Consider the following 21,762-nt stretch of genomic DNA (forward strand, 5'->3'; position numbering starts at 1 on the left):
CTCCCCCTCCCCGTGGCTGCCACCCACGAGAGCCTCAGGGAGCTGTGGCTGTGCTCGCTGACACGCAGCTCCCGGGGGCCCAGGATCTGCTCAGCTGCAAAAACACAAAGGAAAGAGCTTGGATTGGATTCAAACATGTGGAAGTTCATGGAGTCAACATATTCCACACAGAGAAATCGCTTAGGCTGGGAGCACAGGGACACTTGGGATCTGTTTCCAGACAGGAGATGCTCCAGCAGAATTTTTTTGGCCAATTTTTTGACAGCACAAAGGGGGAAATCAAAACTGGTTCTGGTTACACTTCCCCAGTGAACACCTGGTGAATGCACAAGGTAGCAGCTCCTCCCTGCCCTTCTCCTTCCTGACACTGGATGAACCTGCCAGGAAGCTTGGACTCTCCATGGAATGTCACAGGAAGCCCTGAAGTACTGCAGTACCGCAGAAGAAGCCAAAAAAAGAGACCCTTTAAAGTCTCAGGTGATGTTCTCCCCATTTCTGCCCCAAGCTTTTAACTCAGCTCCTCAGGAGCTCATGAGCCAAGAAGGGGCAGGAATTCAGTGCCATCACCTCTGGATTCACTGCAGCATCAGGATCTCTTTGAGGAGACATCTGGATCTCTTTGGAAATCTCTTTGGAGATCCCTTTGGAAATCCCTTTGGTTGCTCTTTGCATTTTCTGCGTGCCTGCTGAGACCTCGAGCTGGGCTGCCAGAATTCCCTGTGACAATCCCACGACGAAAATACCCCAAGGAGCAGAAATACTGCCCCATCCCATTGCTGCTCCTTTTGTTTGATCCAGCATCAAAATTCCCAGGAATCTGGTATCCCTAAACAAACCATGGAGAGGCAGCCACAAGAAGAACACCCACGAGCACTGTCCCAAAGCAGGAGCTGCTCCATGAGCTGGTCGCTCCTCTAGGATAACCCAACCCCTCAAGCTCCCTCAGAGGGATGTGGGAGGTTCATCCCCATGGAAGAACATCCAGAGGGTGGTCTGAGCAGATGGAAAGCAGGATCAAGGGAGAACCTGGACACACCTTGCACCCTCTGCTTGACAGGACGTGGTGGCTCTGAGGCGGTGAAGCAGAGCCTCCGAGAGAGTTTGGGAGCCACGTTTGGGAGCAGCTGGAAATCTTCCACGTAAAGCACGTGCTCCGCAGCGGGATCTGAAGCAATCCTGCCCAGCTCGTTCTTGTCAGCGTCCTTAATCCCTAGGGGAAGGAAAGAGCAGGAAAAGAGGACATCAAACACCATCCATGGGGCAGGGCAGGCTTTGGAAAGGGGGAGCAACATCCTGGACTTTGACACCAATTTTGGGTCGTGCTGCCAAGGAAAAGAAGGGAACAAGGAATGGAGTCTCAAGCTGGATGGGAGAAGCAGAGGAAGCCTCTTCCACCAGGGAAAAGAGGTCAGGATTTCTCCAGAGGTGTCACAGAGATTGTCCCAGGGCTGCTCATGGGCTGAGAGGTGGGGAAATAAAGGAACAGGGCAGGATCCAGCCTTGTCCTTCCCATTGGACACAGAGACATTCCTGTGCTGAGCAGACAATTCCAGCGTGTTCCTGTGGTTGAACTAAAAAAAGGGGGGAACAACAACCCACCCAAGAAACCAATCCTTCCCAATTTTCACCTCACATGGGTTCAAATCGACCTGGTTGCTCTTGGTAACGAAATCCCCCCACCATTCCTGTCATTCCCTGAAATACTTGGGGAAGGATTTTACTGGTGGGATCTCACTCTTGGGGGTGGGGAGAGCAATGGAACCTTTCCTTGCTCATGGAATTATTCTGAGGGACATTTCTGAGTCAGTCTCTGAACCCCGTTAAGAGAAACCTTCAGAAGCAAAAGCGTTTTGAGGCTGGTTTTTTTTTTTTTTGATGTCACATTGAAACATTTTGAAATTTATGGAACCTTTTCTTGAACACCTTCTGAATTCCCAAGTGGCTTTGACAGATGCAAAATCCCAGATTCCCACTGAATAAATCAGTTATGGACAACAACAACAATATCCAAGAAAACAACAACAAAATGTTGATTTTCCTGGACTTGCAGTGTTTCCAAAGGCGGAGCCTGGGGGTGGGGGCAGTTTTCAGGGAAGAGGGTGTTGTGAGTCAGGAATATTCCCCAGGGAGAAGAATCAGGGTTGGTCACACAGAGGTTTTGATGGCCTCACGTACCCACAGCAAACGCTGTCACCCCCCCATCCTGCAGGATCTGGGCTCCCTCTTCCACGGAATCGCTGGATTTCCCATCCGTGAGCAGAACCAGCACCTGCAAGAGTTGAGATAAGAGCCAGGGAAGGAACAACACAACATCAGGAGGTCACAGTGACAGCTGTGGGCTTTCACACTGATGAAATCCCTCAAAATGAAATCCTTCAAAACCCAACACCTCTGGGGAAACTCCCACGGAATCACTTCCACGAGCTGGGAAGGAGCAGAGCTGCTCCCAACAGGATCTTCTCTGCATGTCCCTCCTGCCCTTGTGCCTCACCTCTGCTTGGGCAGCAATTCCAGGAGGAAATTCCTGCCAGCACAGGAGAGGATTCATCCCTACAAGTCCTCATGAGCAGCTCCTAAGGGAGCTCTAGGTTTGGATTAGATATTAGGAAGGAATCTTCCCTGTGGAGAGGGACAACTTGCAAGATCATGGGGTGACAGGACAAAGTGGGAATGGCTTCCCACTGCCAGAGGGCAGGGATGGATGGGAAACAGGGAAGGAAATCCTGGCTGGGAGGGTGGGGAGGGGCTGGAATGGAATTCCCAGAGCAGCTGTGGCTGCCCCTGGATCCCTGGAAGTGTCCAAGGCCAGGCTGGACATTGGGGCTTGGAGCAGCCTGGGACAGTGGGAGGTGTCCCTGCCCATGGCAGGGGGGTGGAATTGGATGGGCTTTGGGATTCTCTTCCAACCCAAAGCATTCCAGGATTCTGGGATGACTCCACTGCTCCCTGGACAGCACCTCAGGAGCTCACCGACCTTTGCCGCCTCCTCTCTCAGGGTGTCCTGGTGGGACAAAGCCTGAGCTGCAAACGCCAGGGCTGAGCCTGTTTGGAGGCTGCTGCCTTTGGAGGAGAGATCCCGAATTGCATCCAGCATTTCTTTGATGGTCCCGTAATCCGTGAGCTCAATGCTCATCCTGGGAATGAGAAATGGGGGAATAAAGAGCAAGGGATGCACTGAAAATGGCAATAACCAGTGATAATGTTGACATTTAGTTTCCAGTTGCCCAGAGCAGCTGTGGCTGTCCCTGGATCCCTGGCAGTGTCCAAGGCCAGGCTGGACATTGGGGCTTGGAGCAGCCTGGGATAGTGGGAGGTGTCCCTGCCCATGGCAGCTGGAATGAAATGGTCTTGAAGGGCCCTTCCCACCCAAACCATTCCATGGATTTAACTCATGACAAGAAGTTCTCTTTACAGTGGTCAGGGCAGTGCAGGGAACGAGGCCCAGACCGTGGTACCACAACCCAGGACCTAAACTTAATGGAATTTAATGGAATTTCAATGTCAAACCCTTCCTTCCCGCCCTGGAAGGATTCCCTGTGGCCGAGCACCTCTGGATGACTCCACTGAGGGTTCCACTCTTGCTCAGTGGTTCCCCAGAGCTGCAGGAGCTCTTTATCCATGGCCATGAGTTGGATTCCAGGAATCCAGCAGTGGCTGGAGGAGGATGGACAGACCCACCTTGGTGTCTCCCCGTACAGAGCCAGGCCCAGCCGGACGCCTCCTCTTCCCATCTCCATGTTCTCGAAGGATCTGGCCACGCTCCCGATGAAATCCCGGAGCAGCCGGGAGCTCTCCGTCCCTGCGCCCTCCGACAGCCCAACGAGGAACAGAACATTGGCCACCTCTGATGTCCTGCAGGCTGGGGGACAAGAGGGACAGGGAGGTTCATCCCACACCATGGAATGAGGAAACCACCCCCCGGAGCCACCTGAATTCCCAGGATACTGAAGGGAAGGGAGAGAGATGGAGGGACCGTCTTTAGGTGCTTCCCAGAGCAACAAGTGCTGTGTTTTCCTGAATTTCCTCTGAATTCCTCCTTTGGATGTTCTGACCCAGGAGAAGTTTCTCATCCAGAGATGCCCCATCCCGGGAAGCATCCAAGGCCAGGAGCAACCTGGGATAGTGGAAGGTGTCCCTGTCCGTGGCAGGGTGGGACTAAATCACCTGTAAAAGGCGCCTTCCAACTCCAACTATTCCATGATTTAAACAACGAATCCCAAATTCCAGCTCCATCGAAGCTTGCAGGTCCGTAGGACCCTCTGGAAGCCTGGGGATTCCGTCTTCCCAGAGGCACACACAGAGCCCTGAGCCACCCCCAACCGAAATTCGGGAATGTGGCAGCTCTGCCATCCCATCAACCATCCCGGGATTCATATCAGGGCCACCTCTGGAGATGTGGCACCACCCCACCCTGGGCATGAGCAGCACCTTGTGCAAAGAACGAACAATTGGAGCGGTTTTCCAAGCTATCCCATGACAGCTCCGACGGCAGGGAAGGGACAGGAGTACAAGGAAATTTCCTTAAGCACCATCAAAGCATTTTTCCCTTCCCAGTGTTCCCTCCTAACAGAATTCCCTATTTTTTAGGCGTTCCATAAATCCATTTCAGCGACAGGAATCTGATGACTTTTCGGGACGCTTCAACTCACGAAGGCTCTGCGAAGGATATGGAAAATTTGCATTTTTCCTTGGAATTTCTCTCCCTTGCAGGCAGTTATTCCAGACCCTGCTGGAGGAGGGAGTTAGATCTTCCTCACCAAGATCAGGCTCAACCTTGTCCCATTTTTTTCCCTGTTTTTTGTCATTTCGGATTTTATCCAGCCTTGACTTTCACCTGCAGGTCTGGACTTGCCCCAGCCGGGCTGAAGAATCTGTCCCAGTTTCCAGGGAGAGGAGCTGGCTGTGTTTCCCAGGATTCTGCTGCACATGGGAAACCTGTTTTAACCTGACCTCTTCAATTCCCTGGACTTTTATCCCATTCCTACCAGCAGGATCCCCAAAGGGCTCGGAAATATTCAGGTTTTGTGCTGTCCCTCATTGCTGCACGCCTGATTAATCCCCTTTTGGCCACCAGCAGGAGAAGGGATCATTTTCCAGCTGTGGATGGATGTTATTCAAGGATTTGGTGGTTTTCATTCTTCTTTGTGCCTCCTGAGTTCTTCCCAACTTTGTTTACTGCAGAAAAATAGGGATTGGCTCTTTTGGGGTTAAAATAGGGAATACAAAGCACTTTTCCTTGAGGAAAAACAGGAGACAATTATTTCAGTTTTTCTTTCCACAGATTTTCCTTGTCCAGGGAGTCTTGGAAGCAGCTCAGCTGCTCATGGATCACCACGAGCTCCTTTCCCAGCTGCTGTTTCTATCTTGGATCTATTCCTTTTCCTCAGCTTTGGGATTTTGATATCCTTGTTCCCCCAGAAAGACTTGGAGGGAAGCAAATCCCAGTCCTGATCTCCATCCTCGGGCCTGGTGGAAATCCTTCAGCAGCTTCCCAAGGTAACCACACCCTGTACTCCCACAAGAAATTCCCAAGAAAATCCAGAACCACCCACCTCTCGGAGCCACTCCGGAAAGCGCCGATTTTCCTGCTTTTTTGGCCCCAGTTTGGAAAATATCCTCAAAATCGGTATCAGAGGGGTCTTTGCTGCCTCATCCAAATCCCAAATTCCCAGAGAGCCACCTCCATCCATCCCGATTCCTGAAAGTCTTCCTCACCCCACCCTCATTTGCATCCAGGGAAAATGAGGAGGACAACAACAAATTTGGGATTCCAAAGGGCAGGATGGTGCCCTTTTCCCTATAAAGAGGCAATCCCAGCCCGTTGTGGGCGCTTTCCAGCTTGGCAAAAAATTCCCAAAACCCAGGAACCGCTGCTTGGATCAAACACCTGGAGCTGTCATGGGAAATGTGGGATGTTCGAGATCTTTGGATTGGTACCTTCTGGAGAAAATCCCACCCGGACAGCTCTATTAATCACAGGGGGATAGGATTGGATCTGGAATTTTCCATGCACCTCCAAACCGAACCAGTTCCATCCATCACAGCTTTCCCCGAGACATCTCCGAACGTTGATTTATTGCCCTGCTCCCAGCTCGGAATTAAACAGCATTAGAGTCGAGTTTATTGGTTAATTGATGGACAGCAGCTTAATCAAGTTAATTCCAGAGCCAATGCCAAAGATTCCATTAACTCCTTGTGGAATTTAACTGATTTAGATGGATTTGCACCTCCAAACCTGGGAGTTGTTGGAAAAAGAAGGATCCCACCCAGCCTGGGACAATCCTGGGAACTCTGGATTAGCTCTGGAGGATGGATCTCCCCTCCTGAGACCAAAACCACACCCTGGGTCATCCATGAGGCTTTTCCTTGGAATTCTTTTGCCTCCTGCTTTTTGGATCCAGCCCCTCATCCCCAAAAACTCTTTGTGGGCTTGCATGGAGCTGGGGACAGGTGAATCCTTGAGCTATCCCAGCTCCCTGGAAAGTAGGAGAAGGATTCAAGGCTTCCTTGAGGATTTTCCTCTCCCATTTCCTGTGTGGAGGCTGGAAGCAGGTCCTGGAATTCAGAGGAGGAATCAGGATGGGATTTGTTTTCCCTTTCTCCCCACTTTCCTCTGGAGCAGGAGGCAGGACAGAGGCAGGACACTGATCCCTGATTTCTCCATAAATCCCAGAGCAGGAATTCAGGCCCTGAATTCCTTTGGAGGCGCTCTGTTATCCTGGTGATCCCAGTCCTAAATGGGAATTAACGGCACCACAGCTCCACCCCGACACATCCACGTGCGGATCCATGCCAGGAGCAGGAAAAGCTGCTTGGAAAAGGCACTGGAAGTGTCCCAGGTGCTGCCCCCGAGGTGACCCAGGCATCCCTTGTCACTTTGTCACTCACCTTCATGAGCAGCCCCAGCTCCGAAGGGCCCCGCGGCCACTGCCAGGACAAGGATCTGGGCACACAACATTCCCCTCAGGAAGCAGCTCCCGGAAATCCCTGGAGTCAGCACAGGGCCTGGAGAGTCCCTCACCTGCAGAGGGAAACAGGTTGGAGCTGGGGCCACCCGTGGGTGATGCTCCCACCCACCCTCAGTGCCAGGAAAAGCTTTTCTCCCGCTAAAAAGGCTCCTCTTGGCTTGGAAACTTGGGATTAAAATCCAGAAATCCTTGAATTCCTTCATTTCTTTGCTAATGCCAAGAGCTCAGCTTTGTTCCTGCCTTTCCCAACACCCACCCGAGGCAACGAAGCCCAAATGTGGTGGGATGAAAGCAGGAGGCGCTTCCTGCCTCAAATAATCCGGGAGAAAAGGCCAGGAAAATCAGGAATCACCTGATCCAACCCTGCTCCCCAGGCTCCTAAATCCAGGATGAACTTCCCAAGGATCCAGCCAGAGGGGTCTGGAATTCTGGTTATTGCTGGTGGTTTAACGACTCCCTAAAATTGCTGCAGAATTCCCCCTCTGGAAAACAGGGAATTCTCTCTATGGAGCAGAAGTGCCGCTGCCAAAAGGAATTTTATTCTTTCTTTTAATGGCAAATCAAAACTTCTTCTCCTGCTCTGAGCCTCACCTGCTCCCAGGGAGGCACGGAAAACTTCCAGGATGGAAATTATGGATTCGGGGGGCGGGGAAAAAAATCCCAATGGCTTCATCCCAGCTTTGCTCTTTTCCAGGGATTCCGTTCCAATTAACACCATGGATTAATGAGAATAAAGACCCCCTCTAAGATTCCTGTGACAAGGAATGTTCTGGGAGTTTGGGATGGAGGATTTCAGCTTGGAAGCATCCAGGGGAAAAGCAGGAAAACACCTGGAGAGTCCTGGAAATGACATTCAGACCCTCCTCTCCTTTTTCCCACTCCGTGGTGGCTCCCACGAATCCGATTTTCCCATTAAAAACACCTGCTTTGCTAAATTTAGCGGCTTTTCCAAGCAGAAAATTCCAGTCAGGTGTTTCTCAGGAATTTAATCTCCAGGCAGGATCTTTCTCCCTCTCCAAGAGGCAGAATCCGAGGGAAAAAAATCTTGGATTTGCCTGTGCAGCTGCTGCAAACAGCAAAGGAGGGTTTGGTGCTCCAATTCCTGCAAGGAATTCCAGGAGAGCAGTGAAGGTTTGGGATGGATGACTCCAAAGGGGAATTTTGTCGGGAATCGCCGCTCATCAGACGGATCCACGGGACAAAGAACGAGATGTTGGCAGTTTTGTCACCCCACTGCCACGTGGGGCATCCAGGGAATGTTCATCCAGGTTTGCTAATCTTTCTTCCCTTAAAAAAAGGTGGAATGGGATTAAATATCCTCAAGAAGGGAACATCTCCGGGGGAGGGGGGGCAGGATTCATGGATAAGGAGAGGTGGGGATGTGTGGGAAAAGCGTTGAATTTGAAGGAAGTGGGGGTTAAAAAAAGGGGGAAAAGGGGTTGGGAAGCGCTGGATGAAGGGATGGAGTGCTTGGCTGGCAGCCAGGGCTGCACCACTCCGGTTATTCCAGCTGGAGCTTTCCCAGGTTATTCCCATTCCCAAGTGCTCCTGAGGGGAACAGGAGCCGGGACAAAGGAAACAAAGATCCCAAAGATCCTGCATCCCCTGGGAGCCTCCTGGGTTCAGGGCAGCAGGGATTCTCTGAGCAGGAATCTGTTGTCCTTTCCCGGCCTCTGGATTTGCTTTTGCTGGAATAAGGGCATGGAAGGAGCCAGCAAAGAGAGCTTGGGCGTGGAATTTCCACATTCCCATCTCCTCACCCAACCCCATCCGACCCCCCACGGCCAGGTGAGGAACCAGATGGGATTTAAAGTCCCTTCCAACACAAACCACTCTGTGATTCCCTGATTTAGGGGCTGGGAATGGGAAAGGCTGATCCAGAGGCACCCCTGCCCGGCCAGGAAAAGATCCCGGAGTCCCTGAGCTGGAGCCAAGGATCTGAGTCCAAATCTCTGACTTTCCCTATGAATTTCATTCTTAATTCCACAGGAGGTGGAATTAAAGCCTGAGGTGAGCACAATCCAGTGGCACCCAAAAAGGACCAAATGACACCCAAAATTCCAGTGATCCCAAAACCCCAGTGATCCCAAAAATCCAGTGAGCCCAAAAAGAACCAAATGACACCCAAAAACCCAGTGATCCCAAAAATCCAGTGACACTCAAAGACCAAAAATCTAGTGATCCCAAAAAGAACCAAATTACACCCAAAATTCCAGTGATCCCAAAAACCCAGTGACACTCAAAGACCAAAAATCCAGTGATCCCAAAAAGGACCAAATGACTCCCAAAAACCCAGTGATCCCAAAAATCCAGTGACACTCAAAGGCCAAAAATCCAGTGATCCCAAAAAGGACCAAATTACACCCAAAACCACAGTGATCCCAAAACCCCAGTGATCCCAAAATTCCAGTGATCCTAAAATTCTAGTGACACTCAAAAAGGACCAAAAACCCAGTGATCCCAAAAAGGACCAAATGAATCCCAAAATTCCAGTGATCCTAAAAACCCAGTGATCCCAAAAAGGACCAACTGACTCCCAAAATTCCAGTGATCCCAAAATTCCAGTGACACTCAAAAAAGACCAAAATTCCAGTGATCCCAAAATTCCAGTGACACCCAAAAAGGAGCAAATGACACCCAAAAATCCAGGACCAGATCCTGCCCATTCCATGCTCAGACCCCCTGGATGCATTGAACAGGAATTGGATTGTTCCCAAAAAACCTCAAAAAACCCCAAACCAAAGCTGTGGGAACTCTGGCGATGCCGAGAGAGCTCCTGAAATGTTCAGGTGCCACCCTGAGGCACACGGTGGGATTTTGGGATTGTCCTGGGCAGGACCAGGAGTGGGACTTTAGTGATCCTTGTGGGGCCCTTCCAACCCTGGATATTCCATGATGCTCTGGAATCTCCTTCCCAACCTCTCTGTGATGCCCCTGAGCCACATCCCACCAGGGGAGGTGCAAAGTCATCCCAAAATTCCCACTCCAGACGGGTTTGAGGCATCTCAGCCCCTTCAGTCATCCCAAAATTCCCACTCCAGATGGGTTTGAGGCATCTCAGCCCCTTCAGTCATCCCAAAATTCCCATTCCAGACAGGTTTGGGGCACCTCGGGCCCTTCTAGGACAGCACCAAGGGGTTCCAGCTGTGCAGCACAGGGGGAAGCTGGGGCTCCTTCTGCCTCCTCACCCTCCTCTTCCTCCTCATCCGGAACTGCTGCCTCCTCACCCTCCTCATCCTCTTCTTCCTCCTCATCCTCCTGATCCTCCTCTTCCTCCCCACCAGAGCCTGCTGCCTCCTCATCGTCCCCCCTGGGAGCTGCTGCTCCTCATCCTCCTCATCTTCATCCTCCCCATCAGGGGCTGCTGCCTCCTCATCCTCATCTTCCTCCTCATTTCCCTCCTCTGGAGTTGCTGCTCCTCATCCTCCTCTTCCTCCCTATCCTCCCCCTTAGGAGCTGCTGCCTCCTCATCTTCATCCTCCCCATCAGGGGCTGCTGCTCCTCTTCCTCCTCATCCTCCTCTTCCTCCTCATCCTCCCCCTTGGGGGCTGCTGCTTCTCACCCTCCTCTTCCTCCCCATCAGGGAGCTGCTGCCTCCTCACCCTCTTCATCCTCCCCTTTGGGAGCAGCTGCCTCTTCATCTTCCTCCTCATCCTCCCCATCCTGAGCTGCTGCTCCTCACCCTCCCCTTTGGAAGCTGCTGCTGCTTCCTCCTCCTCCTCCTCCTCCTCCTCCCGCTCCCCCTCTCCCTCCTTTCCCCCCGCAACCTGAGAGCGGCAAGAGCGGAGAAACCCCCAAGGCAGCCCAACCCCGGACGGACAAACAGCCAGCGACAGCCGGACCCCGCTGCTCACCCGGCCCCACGCCGGCTTCTCCCGCCGGGCCGGAGCGTCCCAGGATCCCTCCACCGGGAATCCGCGGCCGACAAACTTCCACAGGCTCGGGAGAAGAAGTTCTGAGGCAGGAGGAGGGGCTGCTCCAGGCGTATCCCCCCTTCCAGCTCCGATTCCCTCCCGGCAGCTGGGATGGAGCGGGAGAACGGGGATGCCACCCCCCAGCCCTGGGCAGGAATGTGGGAATGGAGAGGGGGGAGAAAGGGAGGGAAGGGGAAAAAATGGTAAGATTTTTACCTTGTGGGCATAAAAGAATAGTAATAAAATAACTGGGATGTTTGCAAGGGAAGGGGCCGGCGCAGGGAGAGGGGAAAAGTTTGTTCCCAAGGGAGTAAAAAATTCCAGGTGTCAGCACCTGGAGAGGATGGAAAACACCAGGCACGGGGTGAAAAACTGATTTATGGTTCAAATACGGGCTTCTGACACGGCTGGGGGGGCTGCAGGGGCACGAGCGAGGACACCACCAATGAAATCCTGATTTGCCTCATCTCCCGACAGCAGAGATTCCTAAGGAATTGTCTCCCAGATGGGAGACTGGGAGGCAGAGAGAAACTGAGGCAGGGAAGGGAACGTTTGAGGTTCAAACATTCAGGAAACGACCCCAAAAAGGACACAAGCACCGCACTTGGCTCCTTGGGGTGGGGACAGTGGGGCGGCCCCAAAGCTCTGGGTGAGGTGGGCAGAGTCTTGTGCAGGGCTGGGAATGTGTGGGACACGTTCCATGGGGATTCCTGGAGAGGGAGATCAGCTCCAAACCGGACCCCAGGAATAAATCGGAATTCTCACCCTCCTGGGACCCTCAGCTCCAAACAGGATCCCAGGAATAAATCGGAATTCTCACCCTCCTGGGACCCTCAGCTCCAAACAGGATCCCAGGAATAAATCGGAATTCTCACCCTCCTGGGATGCTCAGCTTCAAACAGGATCCCAGGAATAAATTGGAATTCTCACCCTCCTGGGATCCCCAGCTCCAACCCCCACCTCCTGCAACCAAATCCAGAGCTGCATTCCCAAGGACTGGGAAAATCTCAATCCAGCCACCCCTGGAGCTCCCACCACACAAACAGAGGAGATTTCAGCTCAGGGAAGAACAAAAATCAGGAAGATTTAGAGATCCCATATCCCAAAAAAGCAGCAGTTTTCCTGCTCGGAGTAGGGGATCCCACCGAGGATTTCCGTGCCCGGGGTCCTGGGAATTCCAGAGCTGGTGAAGAGCAGCTCTCACCCTGGTAGGTCCCATCCATCCCTAAAGATCCTCTGGCCAGGAGCTAAACAGGCCAAAAAGGTCAAGGACAGAGGAAAAGGGAAAACCAGGAACCTCCAGGGTGAACAGGAGCACATTGGCTTGGGATGGGAAAAAGCATTCCAGGGAATCCCAGCCCCACGTGGCCCCAGGTGAAGCCCAAGGCTCGGCTCAGCCCCGTTAATAAACGAGAGTCTCAAAGAGCTGCTAAAGGAGATTTAAATCATTCAGCAGCTTCCAGGTGTTCAAATATCCACGGGTTTCAAAGGCGGGAGAGGTGGAATTTTGCTCTTCCCAACCCGAGCCTGCAGGGAAATCACCGATGTTCCCCCACTCCAGCAGAATATCCCAGGAATTAACTGCTTCCTGCCCATGAATATCCACAATTTTTCCTCCCCTTCAGATCGTTTCTGCCTGAATCACGCCCAAACTCTCCAGGATGACTTCAGTTTTAGGGATTGATGCCGATCCCAGGCTGAGGAGGAGCACTCCATAAACTCAGGCTTAACAACTGAGCCTAATTGAACCCTGCAAACCTCCCAAAGCCCTGAATGCCTCGTTAGGGAGCTGAATGGGCTTAATTGCAATTGGATCTGCATTCAGCAACTGAATCCATTCCCAATCCCAGAGCGGGGCAATCAGGAGGGGTTTGTGCAGCTCCAACGCAATTCCCGACAGGATCAGGCGCTCCAGCTGCCATTTGGAGGTGCCCAAAATGAGGCAGGACACGGAGTTCTGCTTTTAACCCGGCTCCAGCAGGGTTTAGCCCTGGAGGGGTTGGGAAGAGGGGGAGATGTGGCACTTGGGGATCCTCAACATCCAAAGCACGTGGAGCTGCTGGAGCAAATCCAGAGATATCCACGGAGCTGTTCCCAGGGCTGGAGCCAGGCTGGGAGAGCTGGGAATGTTCCCCTGGAGAAGGGAAGGATCCAGGGAGAGCTGAGAGCCCCTTGCAGCACCTAAAGGGGCTCCAGGAGAGCTGCAGAGGGACTGGGGCCAAGGCATGGAGGGACAGGAGCCAGGGAATGGCTTCCCAGTGCCAGAGGGCAGGGCTGGGTGGGAGATTGGGAATTGCTGGCTGGGAGGGATGGAATTCCCAGAGCAGCTGGGGCTGCCCCTGGATCCCTGGCAGTGCCCAAGGCCAGGCTGGACATTGGGGCTTGGAGCGGTCTGGGACGGTGGGAGGTGTCCCTGCCCATAAATGTTGGGCTGGGCCACCTTTCCCCATGGATCTGGGCTCAGGCCACTTGGAATTTTCACGCTGGGCTCTTGACAGCTGTGATGGGAACACCTGGAGCTGAACAATTCCGTGCTTTTATTCCCAAACCCTGGAGCCAAACAGGCTCCATCAAAGGCTCAGGGCAGGGGTGAAGAACAAAACGAGTTCTTTAATCATCAAAAAAAAAAAAACCCACCCGGAGAGGGGAACATCAAGCTCAGGCCAAGTGGAAATCACAAAAATAAACTGTGCTGAAGGAAATTTGGGAAGTTTCCAATCCAGGCTCCTCAGCTCCTGGAGCAATCAGGAATATTTGGGAGCAATGAATGGGAGCGAGGCAAGGCAAACAAAGAGGAGCATTCACGTGCAGCTGGCACTTCCCTGAATTCCAACCCCTCTGGAGGAGGGATCTGCTGGAATTCAGGCCTGATATTGAGCAAAGTGTCCTGGCAGCCACATGTCATCCATCAGATAAAAGCTGGGAAAGGTCATCCAGCAGCGTTTGCTGATCCCAAACCACCTCTGGAAAAACACCAGAAAGGCGCCCAGCTCCTGTTCCCATTTCCTTGTCCTTCCCGAGGCCTCGAAAGCAGCAGGACAGACCCAAAAACGACTTTTCAGGATGAGAGATGGGACAGAGAGGCCAGGAAGAGCTGGAGTGAGGATGCTCCACGAGGTCTCACTCAGCCCAGTGGAGCTTTTGGGATTTCCAGCTCCGGGGATGGTTCTTATCAGCCTCCCTTCGAGATAAAGGCTCTCACTTGATAAATTCAGCCCCCAGATTCCAGAGTGGTTTTTGCTCTGGTCCAAAATGATGTTTCCAGGTGTTTTTCTTGCTGGACTCTCCCGCTTTGCTCCATGGAAAACGCAACAGAGATGGTTTAGAATCCCAGAATCCCGGAATGGGAGGGAAGGGACCTTAAAGCCCATCCAGTGCCACCCCATTCCACAGGCAGGGACACCTCCCACTGTGCCAGGCTGCTCCCAGCCCCAATGTCCAACCTGGCCTTGGGCACTGCCAGGGATCCAGGGGCAGCCCCAGCTGCTCTGGGAATTCCATTCCAGCCCCTGCCCACCCTCCCAGCCAGCAATTCCCAATTCCCAATCTCCCATCCAGCCCTGCCCTCTGGCACTGGGAAGCCATTCCCTGGCTCCTGTCCCTGTATCCACACAAAAAAATCCCTCTCCCTCCTTTTTTTATGGAAAACACGGAGATGAAACATTGCTTGGAACGACCAACCCACAAGAGGGCTGTAACTGGGATTATGGGAAGCATCCTCCTCCCCATTACTGGTTTAACTGGTTCTCCCCACGGACACCTTTCACCCATTTATGGCCATGCCAAAATTTGCTCCTTTTCCAGCCCAAAATACCCAGAGCAACCCAAGAATCGATCCAGGGAGACAAGAGCAGCTCCCCTTGGAGCAGTGACATGGTTTGGGAGAAGCGGATTGCTCCAATTCTTTGGGAATGTAATCAAGGAAGGAGGAGATGGGACCAGTCCTGGACCAGTGAGGAGCCACACTGGATCTCCAGAGTGAATCCAAGCATAGCTGGATTCCAGGGAATGCCCAGCTGGATGAGTTCCATGGCAAACAACTCCAAACATTCCCACCCTTTCATCCATTTCAATTAAAAAAGAATGGAAAAGAAAAAATCCCTTCAGGATCTCCTTTGGAGCACAGAGCGCCTTTTTGGGGTTTCTAAATCCCGCTGGGAAAGGGGTTTTTCATTGGGAAGGTGCAGGAATTCACTGGGAATGTTTCAACGTGGAAAATAAAAGCAGGTTTAGACCAGAAATGGAAGGGAAATCTGGGAATCTGAACCAGGGAAAACATCCCCGTGGAGAATCCAGAGGGAACGACTCCAGGAACGGGAATTTCCTCATGAAAAGGGTTGATGGGAATTGGAAAGAACTGCCCAGGGAGGTTTGGAGTTCCCATCCCTGGAGGTGTCCAAGGGATTCCTGGATGTGGCACTCAGGGCTGGGGACAAGGTGGGGATGGGGCACAGCTGGGACTCGATGATCTTGGAGGGCTTTTCCAACCTCAGTGATCCCGGGATCCTGGGATTTCCAGGCTGGATGTGCTGCTGCCATTCCCAGAGCTCCCTGGGGACACCGGTCCAGAGCTGGTGGCAATTCCACGGTGGGCAGGTGACAAAACCACTGCCAGGGATGAAAAAGTCACCTCAGTTTGGTCACTGAGCACAGGAGCAGCCTGAGATCCAAATTTCCCAATTTTCCAACTTCCCAACCCAATCATGGCCTCTCCCCTCAATGCTTTTGAGACCTAAAGGTCCTGGCCTCAGCCCTGGAGCACATTCCCAGTGGTGTCCCCCTGGGGTGATCCCTGTGGGAAGCAAAATGGCAAAAAAAAAAAAAGGGAATTTCAAGAGAATTTGTGATTTTGAGACCTCGTGGTCACAGAAAGCAACGAGGTCGGGATTCATCCCATTCCCACAGGTCGGGAGCTCCGGGATTGCTCTGCAGGTTGGATCTCTCCAAACTGGGGATCGGGACAAACTTGGCCAAAATTCTGCTGTTAGAAATCCCATAATTCAGCTGAAGAGAAAATCAGAAGAGTTGAAACAGCTGAAGTTTTATCCACGGGATTCATTCCCACTTTTTGGAGTGCAGCATGGGGAAATCCATCATGTGTCCATGTTCCCATCCCAAAGTTAATGGGATTCCAGCTCCTAAAAGCATCCTAAAAACATCTCCTGCAGCCCAGCAGAGGAGCTGCTGATCCAGAACCATTTCCAAGTGACACCTCTGCCCCTCGCTGTTATCCAAAGGAAAAAAATCACTGCGGAACCTAAGGAATTAAGACCATTTTTCCACCTCTTCCCAAGCTTTTTCCTCAGGCTGCTCTGCCCCGTGAGCTCCAGGAAGGGATGAGATTTGCAATTCCATGTGTTGGGAATTTCTGGTCACAATTTTGGTCACAACCCAGCAGCGATTTTGCCCATTCTGCTTTTTGGGATGGCCTTTATTCCCAGCCTGACCATTCCCAGATCTCAGAGCCTCCTCTCATTCCAGGATATTTGGATGGAAGTTCTGGGAGGTGTCAGCCCTCCCACAGAGATCCCAGAGAAAGGTTGGGAAGCGATGTGGGATGGGGAGGGAAGCCCTCAGATCTGAGCCATGGATCATCCCCCACAGCTGGAGCATCCCAATTCCACCCACGGACGTTTGGGATGCGCCAGCTGAGGGAATGATCCCTGCTGGAAGCATCCGAGCAACTCCCAGCAGGTTCAGCTGCTCAGGTCCCATTTTGCTCCTTTTGAACACCAAAAATCTCCCATTCCTTTGCCAAGTTTCCCAGAGCTCTGGAGGGATCCCATCCCACAGAATTCCAGAGTTATTTCAGTTGGAAAAGCCCTCCAAGACCATCGAGTCCAAGCTGTGCCCACCTTGGCACCAGCCCAGAGCTCCGAGTGCCACCTCCAGGCTTTCCTTAGAGAAGTAAAATTAATATTTTCAAGGTATTCATGTTAATATTTCCAGGGTATTAACAATATTAATATTCCCAGGATTAAACGAATCGGAGAGGGAGAAGGAAAATAGGAATAAAAGAATTAATTCTGCATTTCTCGGACAGAGAAGGGGTGGCCTCTGTCACCAGCCCTTCCTGAGGTCCCTGAGTGCCTCCTGATTTTGCTTTTCCATGGGAAGAAATCTGTGGCTGCTCCGTGGGGAATCAGATGGAAAACAGAGGGGGAAAAGAGGGGAAAAATCCCATTTCTCCCATGGAATGCCATCAGCTGAGCTGCTGCTTTAGAGGAGAAATGAGGGGAGAAGGAAAAATCTGAGGGACACAAAATTGTGCCCTCACGGTGATGGTCACCCACCACAGCCCATCATGGAATGCTGATTTATTCCAATGGAAAGAACAGCCAGTGATCCCTAAAAATAACCAGAGCCACTCCTCTGGATGAGGTTTTAAGCCTCCACTTCAGATTTTCTCTTCCCTGTAAATAAGAGGCTGCAGGATTTGATTTAAGGCAAGGAGGGAGGCAAATTATCCCTAAATTTCCATCATTCTCCTGAATCTGAGTGTTCCAAAGAATATTTAAGGTACCTGACAGATCTCCTCTTTTTTTCGTTTTTTGGTGGGGTTTTTTTTTTTTTTTTTGGTCCCTTTTCCAGATATTTTTTGCTCCAAGTGGGATTTACCAGCTGGAAAATTCACGAGAAGGTCACAGCATAAAAACCCCAGCCCAGAGACAGCAACAAGATCAAGAATAAATCTCATTTTCCCTCCTTGGCAGTATTTTTTTTTTTTTTTTTTGGCAGAATTCCAATCAGGCTCAGGATTCCAACCTTCTCTCGTGTCCTCACTTTGGAGGGCAGGGAGTTTTCCCCATTTTTCCAGACATTTCTCCCATTTTTCACTCACCTGGTCCACAGGAGACAAAAGGAAAGGGGAGCATCCAAAATCCAGCGGTTTTGGAGATGTTTCATCCTCTGAAGCCTCACCAGAGATGGGAAAGGAGCTGAGCACTCCAGGACACACGGAAAATCCTGCAGATCCTGGGAAAAATCGAGGAGCTGGGAGTCAACCCTGCTGCTTCTCATGCTGCCAGGGAGCTGCAGCTGGTGCCAGGGAAATATTCCTGCAGAGGCAGCAGATGTTGGGAGCGAGGGATGAGGGAACGACGCGGGAGCCGCAGGCAGAGGTCGGGGGGTGTTTCCTCCAGGGATAAGGGGAGTGGGAGAGCAGGAAAAGCACATGGAGACAGCTCCATCCTTCCATAATCCAGGGATCCAGAGCTCAGTGACTTCCTGGAGCTCCTTGGAATGTGCTTCCATTCACCACCACCCTGCAGGAACTTCTGGGAATCTTCAAGTTTTGAACCATTTCCTTTGTTTTTCCCACGTTCTCCACGTCCTGTGCTGATGAGTTCCACGGATTTTTATCCCACTTTTTATCTCCTCTCCTTGGCTTCCCACCTCAATCCTCGGCTTCGTTTGTTGCCGCTCCATTCTTGCACGAGGAAAAATCCCCAAATTCCCTGGAAGGAGGTTTTGGGTTGGGCCTGTTCTCCCAGGAATCTTGCGATGGGATGAGGGGAAACGGCCTCAAGCTGTGCCAGGGGAGGTTCAGGTTGGATTTTAGGAAAAATTCCTTCACTGATAGAGAGTGGACAGGCATGGAATGGGTTTTCCAGGGAAGTGGTGGAGTCTCCATCCTTGGAAGTGTCCAAAAAACGAGTGGATGTGACACTTGGTGACGTGGTTTGGGACAGTCCTGGTTGGACTTGATGATCCTGGAGATCTTTTCCAACCAAAATGACTCCACAATTCCATGATTTCAGTTCTTGAAAGCTGGGAGAACTGCTTGGGAATATTGGGAATTTGCCGGATCCAAAATGACATTAAAGCACCAACAGTGCAAGCTGGAAAGCTCTGGAGTGCCTGTGGAAAAAACCTGGAAAATCCACAGGAAAATAGGATTCCCTTGAGACTGAGCTGCAGGGAAACCCTGGGAGCCAAGGGGAGAAATGGAATTTATGGACAAGTGGAGTAATTGATGGAAAAAATGGAGTAACTTATGGAAAACTGGAGTAATATATGGAAAAAATGGAGTAATTTATGGAAAGATGGAGTAATTTATGGAAAACTGGAGTAATTGATGAAAAAATGGAGTAATTGATGAAAAAATGGAGTAACTTATGGAAAGATGAAGTATTTGATGGAAAACTGGAGTAATTTATGAAAAAATGGAGTAATTGATGAAAAAATGGAGTAACTTATGGAAAAAATTGGAGTAATTTATGGAAAAATGGAGTAATTTATGAAAAATTGGAGTAACTGATGGAAAAATGAGCAATTTATGGAAAAATGGAGTAATTTATGGAAAAATTGGAGTAACTTATGGAAAGATGGAGTATTTGATGGAAAACTGGAGTAATTTATGGAAAAATGGAGTAATTTATGAAAAAATGGAGTAATTGGAAAAAATGGAGTAGTTTATGAAAAATGGAGTAATTTATGGAAAAATTGGAGTAACTTATGGAAAGATGGAGTATTTGATGGGAAACTAGAGAAATTTATGGAAAAATGGAGTAATTTATGAAAAAATGGAGTAATTGATGGAAAAAATGGAGTAGTTTATGAAAAAATGTAGTAATTTATGGAAAAATTGGAGTAACTTATGGAAAGATGGAGTATTTGATGGAAAACTGGAGAAATTATTGGAAAAATGGAGTAATTTATGAAAAAATGGAGTAATTTATGGAAAAATTGGAGTAACTTATGGAAAGATGGAGTATTTGATGGAAAACTGGAGCAATTTATAGAAAAAATGGATTAATTGATGGAAAAAATTGGAGTAATTTATGGAAAAAATTGAGTGATTTATGGAAAAAATGGAGTGATTTATGGAAAAAGATGGGAGTAATTTATGGAAAGATGGAGTAATTTATGGAAAACTGGAGTGATTTATGAAAAAATGGAGTAATTTATGAAAAAATGGAGTAATTGATGGAAAAAATGGAGTAACTGATGGAAAACTGGAGTAATTGATGGACAGCTGGAATAATTCATGGACAAACTGAGATGGGAATAAATGACCTGCGCCAGGAGCAAGCTGAGAAATCCCTTCCCATTCTCCACCCCTCATCCTGAGGCAAACAGGGATCATCCACACTCCACCCAAACCCCCTCCCACAATCAGAAATAAATCCCAAATTGCTCGTTTTAGGGAAACAAAGAGAGGAGCGAGGGGCTGTGCTGGCAGCTGAGGGGTTAAACGTGGAGCTCCATTCCCAGCTCCTTTCCCAGGATTTCTCACCTTCAGGAGGCCACCTGGATGTGGCACTCAGGGCTGGGGACAAGGTGGGGATCAGGCACAGCTTGGATGACCCTGGAAGGCTTTTCCAACCTCAAGGATTCTGTTAAAAAGAGAAAATTGTAAATCATAGCTAAAAACTTCTCTTTATACCCAAAAAGGGGTTGTGTCCTCACTGCCTGCTCCTCGCTCCACGCTGGATCTGGGCATTTTTTGGGAATGTGACAGTTTTTGGGACGTTTTGATGCCAGGAATGGTGCTAATCATGGAATAAATTGTCCATCCATGGATCGAGGAGCCCAAATCCCATGGAATGAACTCTCCTAGAGCCCCACAATGGGAGGGGACGAGAGTGGAGCAATAAATCAGGAAGATTTTAACGCCGGGCCCGTTCTCGGAGCTGCTTCCTGGAGTCAAAGGAAAGTGGGACCAAGCAAGGCAGGAAAAGATGGATAAGAACCACAGGAAAAGGATGGGATGGGAGGAGCTTTCCAGCCCTCTCAGAAGGGATCTTGGAGCAACTTCCGACCAAAATGGGACAGCGGGAAGTGTCCCTGCCCATGGCAGGGGGGGGAATGAGAGGATCTTTAAGGTCCCTTCCAAAACCATTCCACGATTCCACAAACTCCTCAAAGGCTTTTTGGAGGCCCCATGGCCACGTCCGGTTCCTCAGGGAATGCTGCGATTCCAAAAGTCTTTGTCAGACCCTGGCACTTCTTCCAACAAGACAGGGAAGTCCAATTTTCCAAACCCTCCACGGTCCTGCAATGAAAGTTTGGCTCCATGAGGTCAGGAAGAGCTCGAATTCCCAAATGTGGGAGCCAAAAGCAGCAAAAGTTGGGAGAAAAATTTACAAAAAGGACACAAAGCCCCCCCCAAAAAAACATTTTAGGGATGGTTTCCCTGGATCCCACCGAAGGCAAAAATTCCAAATCCAAACATGGTTGGATACGGACGACTCTGATTCTGGAAAAGGAAAATAATATATAAATATATGAAAATAATAAAAATAATATAAAAAGGAAAAAAAAAAATATAAAAATCTCTTTTCCTCCTCTTTGCACGTTCTGAGGAATTTTAATGGAAAAGATGCCCATCAATCACCTCTGGAAAGTCGCTTTGCCTAAAGCATGGACAGAAAAATCCAATGCAGGGAGGATTTCCAGAGGGAAAAGCACCTCAGGTTGGAGTTCTTCCAGCTCGTTTGCAGGGATGTCGAGTTTAACAACCTTGGAATGAGGGGGAGGAAGGGGGAAAGGGCTTAAAAGTAATTAAAAAATGAAGTTCTTTCAAATTTTCCCCCCAAAATATGCCTGGAGTTGTTCTTATTTTTAACAAGTTCCAACTCGCACGGGCAGTTGGAGCAGCAACACTGCTTGATCCAGAAAAATTTGGAATTTATCCCAAAAAAAAAACCCCATGGCAGAGGAAAATAAAAGGAATAAAAAATGGGGGGAATTAAAGAATTGATGAGGAGAAAGGAGTCACAGAGTCCTGGAGCTTTGGACCAAGGGAAAAACTCTGGGAAACACCCAGGAGTGGTAAAAACCCTGGTAAAAAACCACCCAGGAGTGGTAAAAAGCCACCCAGGAGTGGTAAAAAACCCCTCCTGGATCTCCTGGAAAATGCAATGTTTGGGACAGCA

General features: G+C 50.2%; 1 long non-coding RNA gene across 1 annotated transcript; it reads right to left on the reverse strand.

The window, feature by feature from the left end:
• Positions 1–15,370: 15,370 nt before the first annotated feature.
• On the reverse strand, positions 15,371–20,161 carry LOC108445137. Its single transcript, XR_001859886.1, has 3 exons — positions 20,121–20,161; positions 17,724–18,755; positions 15,371–15,490 (listed from the first exon to the last, which is right to left on the reverse strand). It is a non-coding gene; the product is annotated as an uncharacterized LOC108445137 (long non-coding RNA).
• Between the last annotated feature and the right edge of the window lie 1,601 nt (positions 20,162–21,762).

The sequence above is a fragment of the Corvus brachyrhynchos genome, unplaced genomic scaffold (assembly GCF_000691975.1).
Source record: "Corvus brachyrhynchos isolate BGI_N302 unplaced genomic scaffold, ASM69197v1 scaffold182, whole genome shotgun sequence".
Lineage (NCBI taxonomy): Eukaryota > Metazoa > Chordata > Aves > Passeriformes > Corvidae > Corvus > Corvus brachyrhynchos.